Raw genomic sequence first — 17,493 nt, 5'->3', positions numbered from 1 at the left:
CAAATTTTCCTTGACTGGGGATGCCCAGTCTTGGAAATTCTTGCAATTTTTGGCAAAGTTCCTAGGAACTGTTGCCACTTTCCACCTTCTCTGGGATGCCAATTTTGGCAAAGAATAACTTTCAGAAAAGATGGGACAGGCCTCTTTCATGTCATTTTTATCTGTGTCTGGGTCTCTGTGCAGAATGTCTGTGTCATGTTTGTTCTATGAGCTAGATTTTGCTACGTGGAAAGATTTAAAACACAGTCAGCAAGAAAAAAACTTCTATACTGTAGTAAGAACATTGGAAAAGATTTCTTAACATCCTTGTCTCTCATCGTAAAAGGGGAAAAAGCCTGACTTTTTCCTATGGATCTCAGCTTTGGTCAAGCTGGGGGTAACAGAAATAAAGTTACCTAATTAAAATTAAAATAACATCTTAGCAGATTCTCAAAGTTTTAAGAGGAATTATTAGGAAGTCTAGCAATTATTCATTTTAAGATGGCAAGAAAAATTCCCGAAACATTAGGGATAATTCCATGAATCTACCCTATTCTGAAAGGAAAAAAGAAACAAAAACTAGGTAAGTAACAACTTTACTAACTCTTCCTTGATTCCTCTCTTGTCTGGAATACCCTTCTGCTCCCTTGGGAAAGCACCCCAAAAGGTATTAAGGCACCTCATCCACTACATTCTGGGGAGTCCTGAGTGCATCTCAGTTGTGGGGATTGATAACAAGATCAATATCAGTTCAAATCCCTCTATTTGCTAACTCCTCTCATATCAATTCAGATTAAGAAAACAATGTTAAAGAACTTAAGGTAACTCAAATTCTGCCCCACCTGTGAGGCAGTATGTGCCAGTCAGCCTCTGTGTTTGGTAAGCCCATCTTACTGTTTCAGTTGCAGAAATGTATTAGCTACGTAATTTATGGCAAATTATTTCATCTTTCCAGTTTTCTGATATGTAAAGAGAAATAATTGTTGTTGTGAAGATCACATTATTACAAAAGTGCTTAGCATAAAACATACTATATGAATGTTAACTGCTTTATTGGATATAATTGCTTCATATCTGATAACTTTATATGGGTTTTTAGATATTACCAACATATAATGGCTATGCTGAGGTAAATGATTTCTCTTTGTGCATAAAGTAATTTGGAAGCAAATTCAACTAAATTAAGACCTTCCCAAGACTTGGAGGATAGTGCATAGAGTAAAGAGTCTCTTTTTTCTTCCTTCTCTCCTTTCCTGAATGCAGCAGGGATACATGGATGAAGGGGTGAGAAGGATAAAAAGAAAATACACTCAGTTCAGTGACTGTTATTTGAGATATTATAGTAAATGCAATTTTAAAGGAGCTCTAATTAAAGCTCACTAAAGGGATATGTAAATTGTAATCTTTTTGCATTGATAGTGTTAACAGAATTTGGGAACTTAGGATAACAAAAAAGCAGTTTGCTGCTACTTTAAAAAGACAGGCGACAAAATGTTTGTGGCAGCCCTTTTTGTAGTGGCTAGAAACTGGAAAATGAATCAATGCCCATCAATTGAAGAATGGTTGGGTAAATCGTGGTATATGAATGTTACGGAATATTATTGTTCTGTAAGAAATGACCAGCAGGATGAATACAGAGAGGCTTGGACTTACATGAATTGATGCTAAGTGAAATGAGCAAAACTAGGAGATACATAACGAAACTCTATGAGGATGTATTCTGATGGAAGTGGATATCTGCAACAAAGAGAAGATCTAATTGAGTTCCAATTGATCAATGATGGACAGAATCAGCTATACCTAGAAAAGGAACACTGGGAAATGAGTGTAAACTGTGAGCATTTTTTTTGTCTTTCTCCCCAGGTTATTTTTACCTTCTAAATCCAATTCTCCCTGTGCAACAAGAGAACTGTTCAGTGCTACATACATATATTGTATCTAGGATATACTATAACATATTTAACATGTATAAGATGGCTTGCCATCTAGAGGAGAGGGTGGAGGGAGGAAAGGGAAAAGTCGGAACAGAAGTGAGTGCAAGCGATAATGTAAAAAATTACCCAAGCATATGTACTGTCAACAAAAAGTTATAATTAAACAAAAAAAATAAATAAAAAGAAAAGAAAAAGAAAAGAAAAAGTTTTAAGTAAAAAAAAAAAAAAAAAGACAGGAGACAAACAACCAGCTTTTGAGTTATCTAGGGCCCTGTCAATTAAAAAAAAAAAAAGGTACTTTCCTGGCTCACAAAAGAGAAATAGTTTGTGTGAATTGGAACACAAATAAATGGCAATTCAGTTTGTCTAGAATATTTAATTAGGTTTTAGAGAATCTCATGAACTAATTTTAAGTCAATTTTAAAATCTGCTCTATCTCAATTTTAAGAATTTTCTTGTTTTCTCCCTAAAACAAAAGGGAAACTTATTTAAGGGAATAGAAATCCTCCTGAATACTTCCAAAGCTGCAACAGCTTGAGGACAGAATAAAACAGTTTGCTGCTGCTTGAAAAACTTTAGCAACAAACAGCCTGATTTTGAGTTATCAAAGAGTCAAAATTTTGAGAGTCCTGTCAACTAAAAGAAAGTAGAAAGTTTGTTTAGTCTTGTTTAGTTCCATTTTATAATGCTTTGTAAATGTAACCTAGGAAATTATGTATTTTCACCTTTACTAGAAAATTAAGAGGAAATTACAATAAGACTATTTGGCTATTACTTAGGAAAATTCTAAAATTGTTAATTAAGTTATTTGGAGTTATTGTCATCATGTTAAACCTAAAATTGGTGATTACTGTGTGTAGAGCAAGAGGGATTAGGTGAAAGCCTTATCAGTTTACCTTCTAGTATGAGCTATACAATAGCTTTTTCTCACTTCACAGAGTGGGGAGAGGTATCAAATAGCACAGCCTATGAAACACTAAAAATAGTTGAGGTGAGCAACAGCAAGCTCAGCCCCTTCTCTGGGGTCTCAGTCAATTTCTCTTAATTTGTAAACTTGCTAGTTTTCTTGAAGCTATCAGGGTAAGCAAGGTCATCAGCCCTGAGAAATGAGTCTCTTTAGGATGTATAGTTCTCATATGCTTAGTAAGAATCTATAAGTTTATTTAATGATTGATCCTTTGCACCAGGATAAGTTTATACATATAAAACTTGTTAAAATCTCCTATGTGTGGTAAATTTTTTCCCCCTGAGGCAATCGGGGTGACTTGCCCAGGGTCACACAGGTAGGAAGTATTAAGTGTCTGAGACCAGATTTGAACTCAGGTCCTCCTGAATTCAAGGCTGGTGCTCTATCCACTGCGCCACCTAGCTACCATCTAGCTGCCCCCTAGTCCTAACTTTTAAAAATAATGTATCTAGGGGCCTGACCATGGCACCTTTAATCCCCCAACTCCCCAACTTTGACACTCTCATATAGCTCCCAAGAACAACTCCTTGCTAAAGAAAGGGACTATACCCTTTCTCCTGGGTGATTTCAAACACTTTCAGGCCAACTTCTAATCCCAGAGATTAGTCAGTGAAAATTTTTCTTTAGCCTACACAAAGCTACTCACTTGGGAAAAAATGGTCTCCAATCTCTTGTGAAATCTATTTTCACAATAGATCATAATTGGTCATAAGCTAGGAAAAACAATTAAACAGATTTGTCAGGCCCGCCCAGTTTGTGCCCAAGTAAATCTTGAAAGAGCTATTAACCACCTCATCCTGAAGCCTGTTCAGAGGAATACATACCTGGGGGAGACTGACAGATTTTATACATGTCCCCTTTCAAGGGCTTCACACTGCTTTTGGTTTTTGTTGTCACCTTTATTAATTGAGTAAAAGCCTTCCCTTGTAAGACAGAAAAGGTTCAGAGGTTTTTGCTAAAGGAGATCAAACCCATTTAAGATTAATTATTATCTCCACTCTGCATATCATCCTCTCTACCTAATGCTTAATGCCTCTTAAACATTATGGTGCTTACACCCTAGGCCACTTAAGCACTCCTTTCTCTGTGTATAATGCCACTATTCTACCCATTGCCACAACTCCTTTGAGTAGACAAAAGCAGGAATTTTGGGAAAATGTTCTTTGGTATTTATCTTAGGAAAAGCTATCTGGATGAGAGACATTCATCTACCTCCCAAATCTTCCTTTTAGTGGGGTTCCTGGTTATTGTCCCTGGTAACCACCATACTAACTCCACTTTTAATTATTCCTTTTTTTTTTTTTTTTTTTTTTTTGCTTATATTTGGTCTCTACATTTTTAACCTACTTGTAAGATTTGTTTCCTCCAGATTCCAAGCTATGAAGTTCCAACTACTTGTTCAACCTGAACATCATTGGTTAATTAATTCTGATCCCCCTGGATGCTGCTGCCACCATCTTCAAGTCACATGCCTATCTTACTTAGTCTGGATGCCACTAGGCAGGGACAGCTCTACACACCTTATCAGTATGAAGCAGCTCCAGAAGATGAGAACTCTGTTCCTTTGTCCCTAATGAATTTGGGGTTTAAAGTGCTTGAAAGGGGAAAAATGAATAGAATAGCTTCTAGGGGGAAATACAGCAATAATTTGATCTTAGAGTACTTCTGTTCTAACAATTTGTCAATGATTCTAAAATCTTTTGGCTTTAGAATCAGTGGTGTCTCCCAACTCCCCCTGCTCTCCCTCCGCCTTACAATGCTGTTGTTCTAACAATCTGTCAATGATTCTTAAGTCTTCTGGCCTTAGAATAATCCTACAAACATTACTGACTTACATATAATCTGTTGGTCAGGAATAACCAAGTTCCTGAGACAATAGTGAATAGATCAATTTCAAACCTATCTGTAAAACATAACATTAGCAAATAAATAACATGAAGCTCTGGTCTAACCTTGTCCTAAAAATTTATTTTCTTTCTCTTGGTTCTTTACTAAATTCTAAAGCACTTAGCTTGTTTTAAATGGAGTTACAATTACAATAAACTTTGTCCCTTGATTTGGAGATGGGTTGAAGCCTGTCAATTCTTTTGAGACACCTTGTGATACCGGTCTGTAACCCCAACCTTTTGGAGTTCCTTCTGAACCTCAGTATGTGTACAAATTCCTTTTAATTTAATGGAATCTAAATTATCCATTTTATATCTCACAGTGCTTTACTTTCTATTGTTTATTCATAAATTCTCCTATTCATATAAGAAATGTTTCTTTTTTATGATATCTCCCTTCATATCCAGCTAATATATCTATTTTGACCTTAACTTGGTAAATTATGTAAGATATTGATTTATGTAAAATTTCTGCTAGAATGTTTTTTCTAGCAATTTTTATCAAATAACAAATTCTTATTCCCAGAATTTAAATATTTGCATTTGTCAAATTTGAGTTTGTTATAATCATTTACTACTATGTATTGTGTCTACTCTGTTCCACTGATATATCTTTCAATTTCTCCCCAGCACCAGATTGTTTTGATAATTATCACTTTATAATATAGTTTAAAATCTGGCACTGCTAAAGCTTCCTTTACATTAATTCCTTTGATATGCTTTTTTCTTCCAAATGAATTATGTCATTTTTCTAGTTCAATAAAATAATTTTTAGAAATTCAATTGGTATGGAATTGAATAAGTAATTTTGGTAGAAGTGTCATTTTTAAAAAATGGATTTATATATTTAATATTGAGTTAATATATTTTATAAATATTTAATTTTTCCCCCAGTTACACTCAAAACAATTTTTTTTGACATTTGTTTTTAAAATTTTTGAGTTCTATGTTCTCTCTCTTATCCTCACCCACAATTAAGAAACTTCATGTGACGTTATGCAAAACATTTCCATAAAAGTCAAGTTGTGGGAAAACAAACAAACAAAAAAAACCATTGGGGCAATTAGGTGGTGCAGTGGATAGAGCACCAGAGGGCCTGAGTTCAAGTCTGGCCTCAAATACTTAACACTTCCTAGCTATGTGACCCTGGGCAACTCAAACCCAATTGCCTCAGCAAAAAACCAAAACAAACACATAGAGTTCTCATCCTAAGGAAAAGAAAAATCCTTAAGAAAAACTAAATTAAAAAAAAAAAGGGACCCCACTACCCACTGATTATACTGTTTTTGGACTTCATCTCATCACCTACTCAGAGAAATAAAATACAATGGAACAGCCAGATAATGAATACATTTAATGCATAAAGATACATATTGTCCAAAAGGATTGGGAATCCAACCCTCCCACCCCCCCAAAAAAAGTGTTACAAAATAGGCTTTTAAAGAAAGGTAGGGGCACGGGATGGGGGTGGGGAGCCAAGATGAGGGAGAGCAGACACGACTCTCTGTGACCTCCTCTGACCTTTTCTCAAACCAATAGCAGATTAAGCCTCTAAGACTGATTTTGAAGTCAAAGAACCCACAAATATTTGGAGTATAACACATTTGTAGAAGTTACCTTGGAAGAATTTCAGAACAGGTCTATTTCAAAAAGGCAAGGGGACAGTCTGCCAAGCCCAGACCACAGCATGGGGAGACTTGGACAAGAAACTGGGGCTGGAAGTCAGAGTAACTTCCATGCACCTGGGAATCTTATGTGAGCCTCTTAGGCCACTCTGTTCTGATTGCAAGCAAGTTGTTTGGCAGATCTGCATTTTGTAAAAGGCAAATTGTAAACCACTGAGCCCTGGAAGAAGACTGGACCTAGCCACCCTTACCCACCATTGGAAATCAATCAGCAGAACTGCCCCAGGGCAAATTAAAGCAGCTGTCTCTCCTTTGAAATGAACAGATCTCAAGCCTTAAAAAATGATAAAAAAAACCAAAAAGAATTCTCACTATAGATAGCATTTATGGAGAAAGAGAAGAATAGACCTCACATCCTGAGGTTCCTAAAGGAAAGCAACTCCAGATGAAGCCTCAAAGAGAGACATGACCTAGTCCCCACTTCAAAAGGCTTTCTTTGAAGATTTCATAAAGGATCTTAAAAGAGAGTTAGAAGAAAAATGGGGAAATTAAATGAGATCATTGCAAGAAGGAATGGGAAAAAACATATAGTGCCCTACAAAAGAGATATGAAAAAGACATCAATTCACTGAAAAACAAAATTTGTGAAATGGAAAAAGAAACCAATGAACAAAAAAATACAATTGGCCAACAGCAAAAGGAGCTAAAAAAGGTAACTGAAGAAAATAATCCCCCCAAAATTAGAATTGAACAAATGGAAGTAAATGACTCAATAAGACTTCAAAAATCAGTCAACTAAAAACAAACAAAAAAAATGGAAAAAAATATAAGAAAATATGAAACATCTCCTAGGAAAAACAACTGACCTGGAAAATAGATCTAGGAAAGACAATCTAAGCATTATTGGACTTCCTGAAAGCCATGATGAAAAAATAGAACCTAGACATTATCTTACAGGATAAAAGAAAACTTATTAGGTAAAATAACCATTGAAAGAATTCACTGATCACTTCTTGAAAGAGACCCCAAAATTAAATCCTCAAGGAATATCATGAGTAAATTTCAGAACTATCGCACCAAGGAAAAGATATTGCAAGCAGCCAAGAATAAACGATTTAAATTTGGAGGAGCCACAATTAGGATTACCCAGAACCTAGCGGCTTCCACATGAAAGGATAGAAGGACCTGGAATTTGATATTCCAGGAAAAAAAAAAGAGAGAGAGAGAGAAAGAGAAAATGCTTCAATCTATATTCAGACACAATCAGTTCCTTCTCTGCATAAGGATAAGATTTTTCATCATAAGTCCTTCAGAATAGTCATGGATAATTGTATTACTGAGAATTACAAAGTCAAGTCATTTACAACTGGTTATCCCAGATCATTGCTATTACTTTGGAGATAGTACATTTCACTTTGTTTGAGTTCATGGAAGACTTTCCAGATTTTTTTTTTTCCTAAGAGCAACCTGCTCATCATTTCCATAGAACAACAATATAGAATTGTCATTTTTATTATTAGTTTTGCCTATCCATGAAGATTTTTTCCAATTGTTTTCTGACTTTATTTGTATAAAATATGTCTTAAAATTTTGTTCATGTAGATCCTGGGCAGATATATACTCCTAGTATTTTATGCTTTTGAAGATTACTTTAAATGGGGATATCTCTTATTATCTCTTCTTTTGGGTTTTGTTGGTGATATATATATATATATATATATATATATACATATATATGCTAATGATTTGTGTGAATTTATTTTATATCTTGTTTCTTTGATAAAATTATTTTTTTTCAGATAATACACAATGATGGAGGGGATGTAGGAAAACAGGGACACTGATATATTGTTGGTGGAATTGTGAATACATCCTGCCATTCTGGACAGCAATTTGGAACTATGCTCAAAAAGTTATCAAACTGTGCATATCCTTTGACCCAGCAGTGTTACTACTGGGCTTATATCCCAAAGAGATCTTAAAAAAGGGAAAGGGACCTGTATGTGCAAGAATGTTTGTGACAGCCCTCTTTGTAATGTCCAGAAACTGGAAACTAAGTGGATGCCCAACAATTGAAGAATGGCTGAATAGATTGTGTGATATATGAATAGTATGGAAGATTATTGTTCTGTAAGAAATGACCAACAGGATGATTTCAGAAAGGCCTGGAGAGACATACATGATCTGATGCTAAGTGAAATGAGCAAGACCAGGAGATCGTTGTATACTTCGACAACAATACTATATGATGATCAATTCTGATGGATGAGGCCATTTTCAACAATGAGATGAAGCAAATCAGTTCCAAAAGAGCAGTAATGAACTGAACCAGCTACACCCAGTGAATGAACTCTGAGAGATGACTATGAACCACTACATGGAATTCCCAGTCCCTCTGTTTTTGTCCGCCCAATTCTTTTTGTACAGCAAAACAACTGTTTGGACATGTACACATATGTTGTATTTAATTTATATGTTAACATATTTAACATGTATTGGTCAACCTGCCATCTGGGGGGGGGAGGAGGGGAAATTAGAACAAAAGGCTTGGCAATTGTCAATGATGTAAAATTACCCATGCACATATCTGGTAAATAAAAAGTATTTTTAAAAAATTAGTTTTTCAATGAGGTTTTTAGTTGAATCTCTAGGATTTTCCAAGTATATGATCATATCTAGCTGCAAAGAGATAGTTTATTACCACATCGTCATCTATTCTGATTGCTTCAATTTCTTTTTCTTTTCTAATTGCTATTGCTAGCATTTTTAATAAAATATTGGTAATAAGTTAGAAGCCTTAAGGGATCAATAAGAACAGAAGTGAACAAGGATGCCCATTATCTCCAATATTTTCAGTATTTATTAAAAATGCTAACAATAGCAATAAAATATTTCTTATCATTTTTAAGTAAAAATCCATTTATACCTGTTTTTCAAAGATTTTTAATGAATATTGTATTTCGTCAAAAGCCTTTTCTGCACTTGTTGATTATAATCATATGTTTTTGTTACTTTTGTATAAACAATTATGGTTTTGTCATGTTAAATTGTTCCTACATTCTTGCTATAAATCATACTTGGTCACAATGTATAATCTTTGTTGTATCATGTTGTAGTCTCCTAATTAATATTTTATTTAGGACTTTAGCATCTATATTCATTAGTAAGGATGGTTTATAATATTCTTTCTCTGTTTTTGGTCTTCTTGGTTTAGATATCAGCACCATATTTGTTTCACAAAAGAGTTTGGCTGGTCTCTCTTTTTTTTTTTTGTCTAGTATTCCAAATAATTTATTTAATATGGAATTAATATTGATTTTTAAATGTTTGGTATAATTCATTTGTAAATCTCTCTGGTCCTGATGATTTTTTTTCTTAGAAAATTTTCTAAAATAGTTTTATGAAGATAAACTATTTCCTCTTCTGTTAATCTAGGCAGTTTATATTTTTTTGTAAGTATTTTTACATTCCACTAAAATTGTTAAATTTGTTGGGGTATAGTTAGGCAAAATAACTTCTAGTAAATTGCTTAGATTTCATCTTTATTAATGATAAATTTGCTCTTTTCATTTTGATTATAGTGATGTAAACTATCTTTCCTTGTCAGGAAGAAGCCCATCTGGCTATTATCAAATAATTCCCAGATTATCCTGACTGAAAAGAATGATTGTGATGAAGGAATTCTTTATCAACACTCATTGTCCATCTTCCTGAGTCTGATTATCTTCAAACAACCTTTTGAGATATTGATTAGTATCTGGTCTGCTGGTACATTCCATCTGGCTCCTTGATTCCCCCACCTTCAAGTTCCATTCACTTCCTCTCCTCCTAGATCCCTCTTCTTTCTTGAGTTCATGGCTTTATGCTTGGAAAACTTCCAAGGCTATATTTCCCCTATAAAAAATCAGTTTGTGATAATAATTTTTGCTAACTTCTTTCTAAGATTAAGCCCACTATGAGATTATTTACTCTCCTTCCTCATATTGCCTTCCCTCTTATAGTGTTTTTCTCTTTAAGAAATTAGGTTAGTCTAATAATATGCTCTCCCAACTCTTATTTCATATTTGCCACTTCTAGCTACTATTTACCTATTTTGCCTGCCTTTTGCCAAAGAGAATTGCCATTGTAAATTTGTCACATGTTTATTTCAAAATTGATACCTTGACCCCATCAGTAATAATTTAATTTTTTTCTCTTTTTAAAAATTCCTATTAACCAATGGTTTTTCTGTTTTGCATAAAAACAACTCCTAGTTTCATTTATTAATTTAATGGTTTTCTTACATTCAATTTTATTAATCTCACCTTTAATTTTTAGGATTTCCAATTTGGAGTTTAATTAGGGATTTAAAATTTGTTCTTTTTCTAGGTTTTTTTTTTAATGGCATATCTTATTCACTGATTTCTCCATTTGATGTAAGTAAAATATATATAAATTTTCCTTTGATTACTGTCTTTACTGCATTCTAATTTTGGCATATTTTATTGTCTCTATAATTTGATGTTTAATCCATTCCTGCTTTAATATTAGATTACTTAGTTTCTCATTAATTTTGAATTTGTTTCCATGGTCCCCTTATTAAAAAAAAATTTACTGCTTCATGCTCTAAAAATGTTGCATTTAATATTTTTTTCTCTGCATTTAGCTATAAAGTTTTTATGCCCTAATATTTATCTGTTTTTCTTTCTTTCTTTCTTTTTTTATTATGGCTTTTTATTTACAAGATATATGCATGGGTAAGTTTTCAGCATTGACCCTTGCAAAACCTGTTCCAATTTTTCCCCTCCTTTCCCCCACCCCCTCCTCTAGATGGCAGGTAGACCCATACATGTTAAATATGTTAAAGTATATGATGTTAAATACAATATATGTTTACATATCCATAGAGTTATTTTGCTGCACAAGAAAAATCAGACTTAGACATAAGGTAAAAATAACCTGAGAAGAAATTAAAAATGCAAGCAGACAAAAACAGAGGGAATGGAAATGCTATGTTGTGGTTCATAATCATTTCCTATAGTTCTTTCATTGGGTGTAGCTGATTCATTATTGAACAAATGGAACTGATTTGCTTCATCTCATTGTTGAAGAGAGCCATGTCCATCAGAATTGATCATCATATAGAATTGTTGTTGAAGTATATAAATGATATGGTCTATTTTTCTAAAGATATTATGTATCATTGAAGGAAAAAAAAAAAAAAAAGGAAGAGTGGCAATCATGATCTTCATGGTGAATGGGACCAGGTGAAGATTTTTCAGAAGCTATAGGCCCTTAGGCCTAAGTTTCAGGAAGTCACGTGATCCCTATTCTCAGAGGGTGTAGGGCAAAAAAAGTCAAACTCTAAGGCCAAGTTTTAGGAAGTTATGTGTCCCACAGGAAGTAAACAGCATTGGGAACCACTAGTTTTTGGTTACTTCCTTTTCAGTCCATCCAATGAACCCAAGTGTTCTGCTATATAATTCACTCCGTTTCCAGCCCAGAGCCACATGCCACACTGAGATGGTCAATTGATATGCTTGGACCTCTTCATGCAAGGACCGAATAAATGCTTTCTGTTTGTATCTGAAGATGCCTCTGAACAGTCAATTTGGTAAGGCGGTCTAATGCCCCATCCCACACAATTTATGGGAGCTCATCCAGGATCACATGATTTCTCAGAGAGACAGTTGGGGGTTTTGATACAAGTAAAGGCAGCAGTTGAAAGATTTTCTTCAATCATCCTCAAGGACTCTCAGCTTCCCTCTCTGTGAAGCATCTGCCAAAAGTGTTGGAGACACTTGATAAAAATCATAAAGCAAAAGTAAATTCTCTGAAGAAGCCTGCGGGCAAGGAGACAGTCAGGGAATTTAAGTGTGCCTAATCCAGAAGTAACACTGTCTGTGCCTTTGGACTGTCCTTAGCCTGAAGGGGATGTTGGGATCACCTAGTAAGCCAAAAAAAAGTCTTGATAAAACAGCAACAAAGCAGGGGTGCTCTGGATGACTGCTGGATGGGGGTGACTTTTCCAGGTTTGGGGATTCGAGTTGAGAGGCTTTGTGTTCATGAGACTGGAGCTACTCTTCTCAGATTACTGAATCTCAAACCATGAAATTAGAGCTTCTCTCCTCAGAAGGGAAAGGGGAAAGCACAGTCCAAACCCAAATCTTTGGAGCTAAAATCTAAAATACCACCAGAGAGTGCACTTAATGATATATTGCTTATTTTTTTTGTCTGGTAAAGGGATAGTATTCTTCATTGTAATTTTTGTCTGTGTCTTGTTTATGTCTTTGTGTAGAATGTCTGTGTCATGTCTATTATGTGAGCTAGATTTTGTTATCTGGAAAGATTTAAAACGCAGCGAGCAAGAAGAGAAACTTCTACATTGCAGTTAGAACACTGGGAAAGATTTCTTAACACCCTTGACTCCCGCCTTAAAAGGGGAAAAAGTCTGACTTTTTCCTGTGGACCCCAGCACTGGGTAAGCTGGGGGCAATAGAAATAGAAATTAGCTAATTTTTGAGAACAATGATTGGGGAGTTTGGCAATTGGACATTTTAAGATTGCAAAAGTGCTTAGCATAAAACAAATGCTATATGAACTTATTGGATTTAATTGCTTCATATTTGATAACTTTATATGGATTTTTAGACGTGACAATGCCAATGTTGAAACAGATGATTTTTGTGTGTGTAATCTGGAAGCAAATTCAATTAAATTAAGGCTTCCATGAGGAGAATAGTGCATACAATAAAGAGAAAGAGAATAAACTCACTCAGTTCAGTGAAATTTGTTATTTGAGATATGATAGTAAAAGTGGTTTTATGTAAATTGTAATTCCTTTGCACTATGTTAACAGAAGATTTAAGAGTTTGGGAATTTTAGGGAAAACAGAAAAGCGCTTGACTGCTTTTAAAACCTGGCAGCAAATAGCCTAGTCTGAAAACCTTTTCTGATTCACAGAGGAACAAGAAAAAGATTTGTGTGGACGACAAAGACAATCAAAAGGTAATGGTTTGTTTCTTTCTAAAATTGTAGAACTGAGATTTTACTTGTAACTAAATATTTATATCTGGGAAAAATTTTTTTTATCTGATTAAGTTGGCATTTTAAAAGCATGGAAACCTGAGAATATGCAGCTCTGAATTGGGGGGAGTAAAAGAGAACAAAGAAAGCAGATGTCATTCAAAGAAAGTAATTAGATAGGAAATGAAGAGGAGTATTTTCCTGGAATTCTTCTTAAATTGTAAGTTGATTAGACTTCTTAAAACTATTTTGTGAGTAAGATTATTTAGCTTGAAAAATAACTTGAGTTACAAACTTTGTTAAACAGGAGCAATTTCAAGTGATTGGCTTTTACATCAGGAATGCCCTTAGATATTAAAATGAGTTGTCAATTTTATATGATGAATCTCTTACTATTACAGTTACATGAGATGATCACTATTAACAGGTATGTGCTAGAATTGTGAATTTGTTTACTTTAAGCACAAGATCTTAGAAACTTGTGTGCAAATATTGAAACATAGATTATTAAAACAAAGTTCTGGTAATTCACCTTAAAAGATCACATGTTTGTATCCCCTAATTAGATGAAGTATGTTGCTTTCTAAAGTGTATTTTGGGTAATTTGTAAAAATTACCCAAAGCTTTTAAATTGGACTTTATGCTTTAAAATTTTGTCAGTTCTTTTGGACATATGTATAAATTATGAAATGTGGTCCAAAGTTATTTAGATGTTAGCTATTTTGTGAATCTTAAAGTTTTCTTTTTAAGACCAGATTGTTTGTAATGACAAGAAAGATTGATTTGCAAAAGCAATTGATAGTTTCAATGGAACATCTAATTGGAATATCACAAAGTAAAGTATTAATTTTTTAAATAACTTATTAATTGGTGTGTAGATTAAAATTGGAAACAACTATAAAATTACATAAGATTCCTATTCACTTTGTGATAAGCTATAGTATACTTATTTGGCTATCACTTAAGAAAATTGTGAAATTGCTAATTAAGTAGGGGTTATTGTCATAATATTGAAACCTAAAATTATTAAGAATTATTGATGTGATAGGTTGTTAAAAAGAGGGAGAAAAAGAGGGAGACAGGGGTAGAATGGATACTAGGAGTGGTAGATATGAGGTAGAGTAGGAGAGCATAGAAAGGAGTCTTATAAATTAATGATGGAAAGAAAGGATAAGTTCTCTCTGGAAGCTATATGGAAAGAGAGAGGATTTTTGACCACCAGAACATTCCTGCATGAAATATGCATGGGAATAATTACTGTAAGCTGTCCATGGACGTAGAGAGGTTTCTGTTATATTTCGTAAAGGACAACAAAAAGGGATTCACTTTAGGCCAAGGGAAACAGGCTTACAGGCTTGTGCTACTGCTAGTTTGTCCCTGACCATAGCACTTTTAATTCCCCAACTCCTGACTCCTGCATTTCCTCATATAACTCTCAGGCAAGTAAATTCTGAAAGAGTTGTTAACCTTCTCCCTCTCTTCCCCCCCATCCTGAAACCTATCTGGAGAAGAGATACATACTTAGAGGAGGATTGGCAGAAAGATTTTGCACATATACCCCCTAACCGAGGCTTCAAACTGCTTTTGATTTTCATTAACTTCTGTACTAATTGGATAAAAGCCTTCCCTTGTAAGACTGAAAAGGCTGTAGAGTTTTTGCTAAAGCAAATCATACTCAAGACCACAGTGTTCCACCCATTACACCCACTCCTTTGAGGAAACAAAAGCATGAATTTGGGGGAAATGTTCTTTGGAATTTATTCTAGGAAAAGCTGTCTGAATGAGAGACATTCATGATAGCCTCATCTCCCCACCCCAAGTCTTTCTCTGAGTGGAGTCTCTAGTAACCCCTATACTAATTCCACTTTTATTTTTTGCTCATATTTAGTTCTTGCATTTTTAATCAACATGTGAGAGTTTCTTCCAGATTCCAAATCAGGAAATTCCAACTACTTGATCAACCTGAAGTCATCTGATACCTGATAATGACATCCTGCACCCCCCAGATACTGCTGATGCTGCTTACAAGTCACTTGTCTCCAGTCCTCAGTCTGGAGCCTACTAGGCAAGGCCAGCTTTATCAGCCTGAAGCAGTTCCAGAAGATGAGACATTTGCACCTTTGTCCCAAATTAATTTGGATCTGGACTGCTTAAGGTGGGAATGATGGGATAATGGCCCTAAGGCCACCAGACCTTGACAGTGCTATAGTTCCATGGATGCCAATTAAATTGGCAGATGCCAATCTGTTGATCTATGATGACAGGATTTCCAGCCCAGATAGTGGGAGTTGGTGGAAGCACAGTCTGTGATTCCTGTTCATTGCTGTAAGCTCTATTATCCTATCACCAGGTTGCTTATGCACTTAATTACTAAAATAATTCAAAGATTTCTTAGCTAAAATGGTTCCTGAAAGTTTCCACTGATAGGCAGGAGTTGGTTCTAAATGGTAGAGGGTGGGTTACAGTTGATAATGAAGAGAGGAATGAGCCTGAAGACCTAGATAACAAGGATATCCCAGTGGAAGAAATGTATCAGAATTGGTGTGAGAAATCTTCAAAAATATGAAATAAGGAGCGGGGAGTAAATAGGACCAGGTAAAGATTTCTTAGAGGCTGACCTTTTTTGTAGTGGCAAGGAACTGGAAATTGAATGGATGTCCATCAGTTGAAGAATGGCTGAATAAGTTATGATATATGAATGTTATAGAATATTATTGCTTTATAAGAAATTATTTCAGATGATTCAGAATTTTAGATTCAGATAAGATGATTTTAGAAAGGTCTGGAGATACTTATATGAACTGATGCTAAATGAAGTGAGTAGAACTAAAAGAACATTGTACACAGCAATAACAAGATTATATGATGATCAAATCTGATAGATGAGGCTCTTTTCAAAAGCAAGGTGATTCAGGTTAGTTTCAATGGATTTGTGGAGAGAGTCATCTGCACCTAGAGAGGACTGTAGAGGTTGAGTGTGGATCACAACATAATATTTTCACTTTTTTGTTTTTGTTGTTTGATTGCTTTTTTTTTTCCTCATTTTTTTTCTGTTTTAATCTGATTTTTCTTGTGCAGCATGATAATTGTGGAAATATGTGTGGAATTGCACATAGCAAGATAACTGTATAAATATGCATACATATATTGAATTTAAGATATAATTTAATATGTATTGGATTACCTGCCATCTAGGGGAGGAGAGGAAAATTTGGAATACAAAGTTTTGCAAGGGTCACTGTTGAAAAATTACCCATGCATATGTTTTATAAATATAAAGCTTTAATTTAAAAAAAAGAGAAAAAAGAATTGCACATGTTTAACACATATTATATTATTTGCCATGAGTCAATGTATTAAAAAAAAGAAATGTCAAACTAGACACATCAGAAATATCTTAAACTCAACAAGTTCAAAACAGAATTCATTTTCTTATCCACCAAATCCTCCACCCTTCTTAATATTCTGTTTTTCTGGGCACCATCATCCTCACAGTGACCCAAAATCTCAAGTAAAGTGTCTTTCTAAACTCCTCATTTATATCTCCATATCCAATTAGACTCAGATGCTTTGATGCTAATTTCCTACATAAAGTTGCCTAGACCTCCTAGGAGGATTGGGTCACAGCATGCTGTCTCTTAGGATGATCTGATGAACTGAATTTGCTTCGTTTGGTTTCCAGGGACTATGCATGTTGTGGAGTAACCTTGGAATCCTGAAAAGCTATTATTTTGTTGCTTTAATATACTCTCTCTTTGTCCATATAGTATTCCTCTTTTACTTAGAACTCACTTGAGTAGCAGATCTGAGCAGCTGAACTGGGGAAGTGCTCTTTATATTTAATAGGTGCATTAATATCAACATTGATACTGTACTGAGCACTTGAGTTAAGCTATCGTGGTCCATGAGCTCTACTCTAGTATTATTCCTTGGTCCTTTGAAGCAGCTCCTCCAGCTTCAAGCACAAATCCAGAGACTTTCTCTCCTTTGTGTTGGCAGGAAATTGGGAGTAGCACATAGTTTTTCTGTATCATCCAACTAGCTATAAGTGTATATTAACCTAATACATTCAAAATGTTGCCATTGGTAAAACCTCA

At 34.7% G+C, this 17,493-nt stretch overlaps 1 long non-coding RNA gene across 1 annotated transcript; it reads left to right on the top strand.

Moving 5' to 3' along the window:
• The first annotated feature begins 12,091 nt into the window (after window positions 1–12,091).
• Window positions 12,092–15,545, top strand: LOC141556461 (uncharacterized). The gene is made up of 3 exons (XR_012486537.1): window positions 12,092–12,851; window positions 13,334–13,378; window positions 15,324–15,545. It is a non-coding gene; the product is annotated as an uncharacterized LOC141556461 (long non-coding RNA).
• The last annotated feature ends 1,948 nt before the right edge of the window (window positions 15,546–17,493 follow it).

The sequence above is a fragment of the Sminthopsis crassicaudata genome, chromosome 2 (assembly GCF_048593235.1).
Source record: "Sminthopsis crassicaudata isolate SCR6 chromosome 2, ASM4859323v1, whole genome shotgun sequence".
NCBI classification, from domain to species: Eukaryota; Metazoa; Chordata; class Mammalia; order Dasyuromorphia; family Dasyuridae; genus Sminthopsis; species Sminthopsis crassicaudata.
Note: the sequence above shows the minus strand (reverse complement) of the source record. Positions and strands in the feature narration are given on the sequence as shown.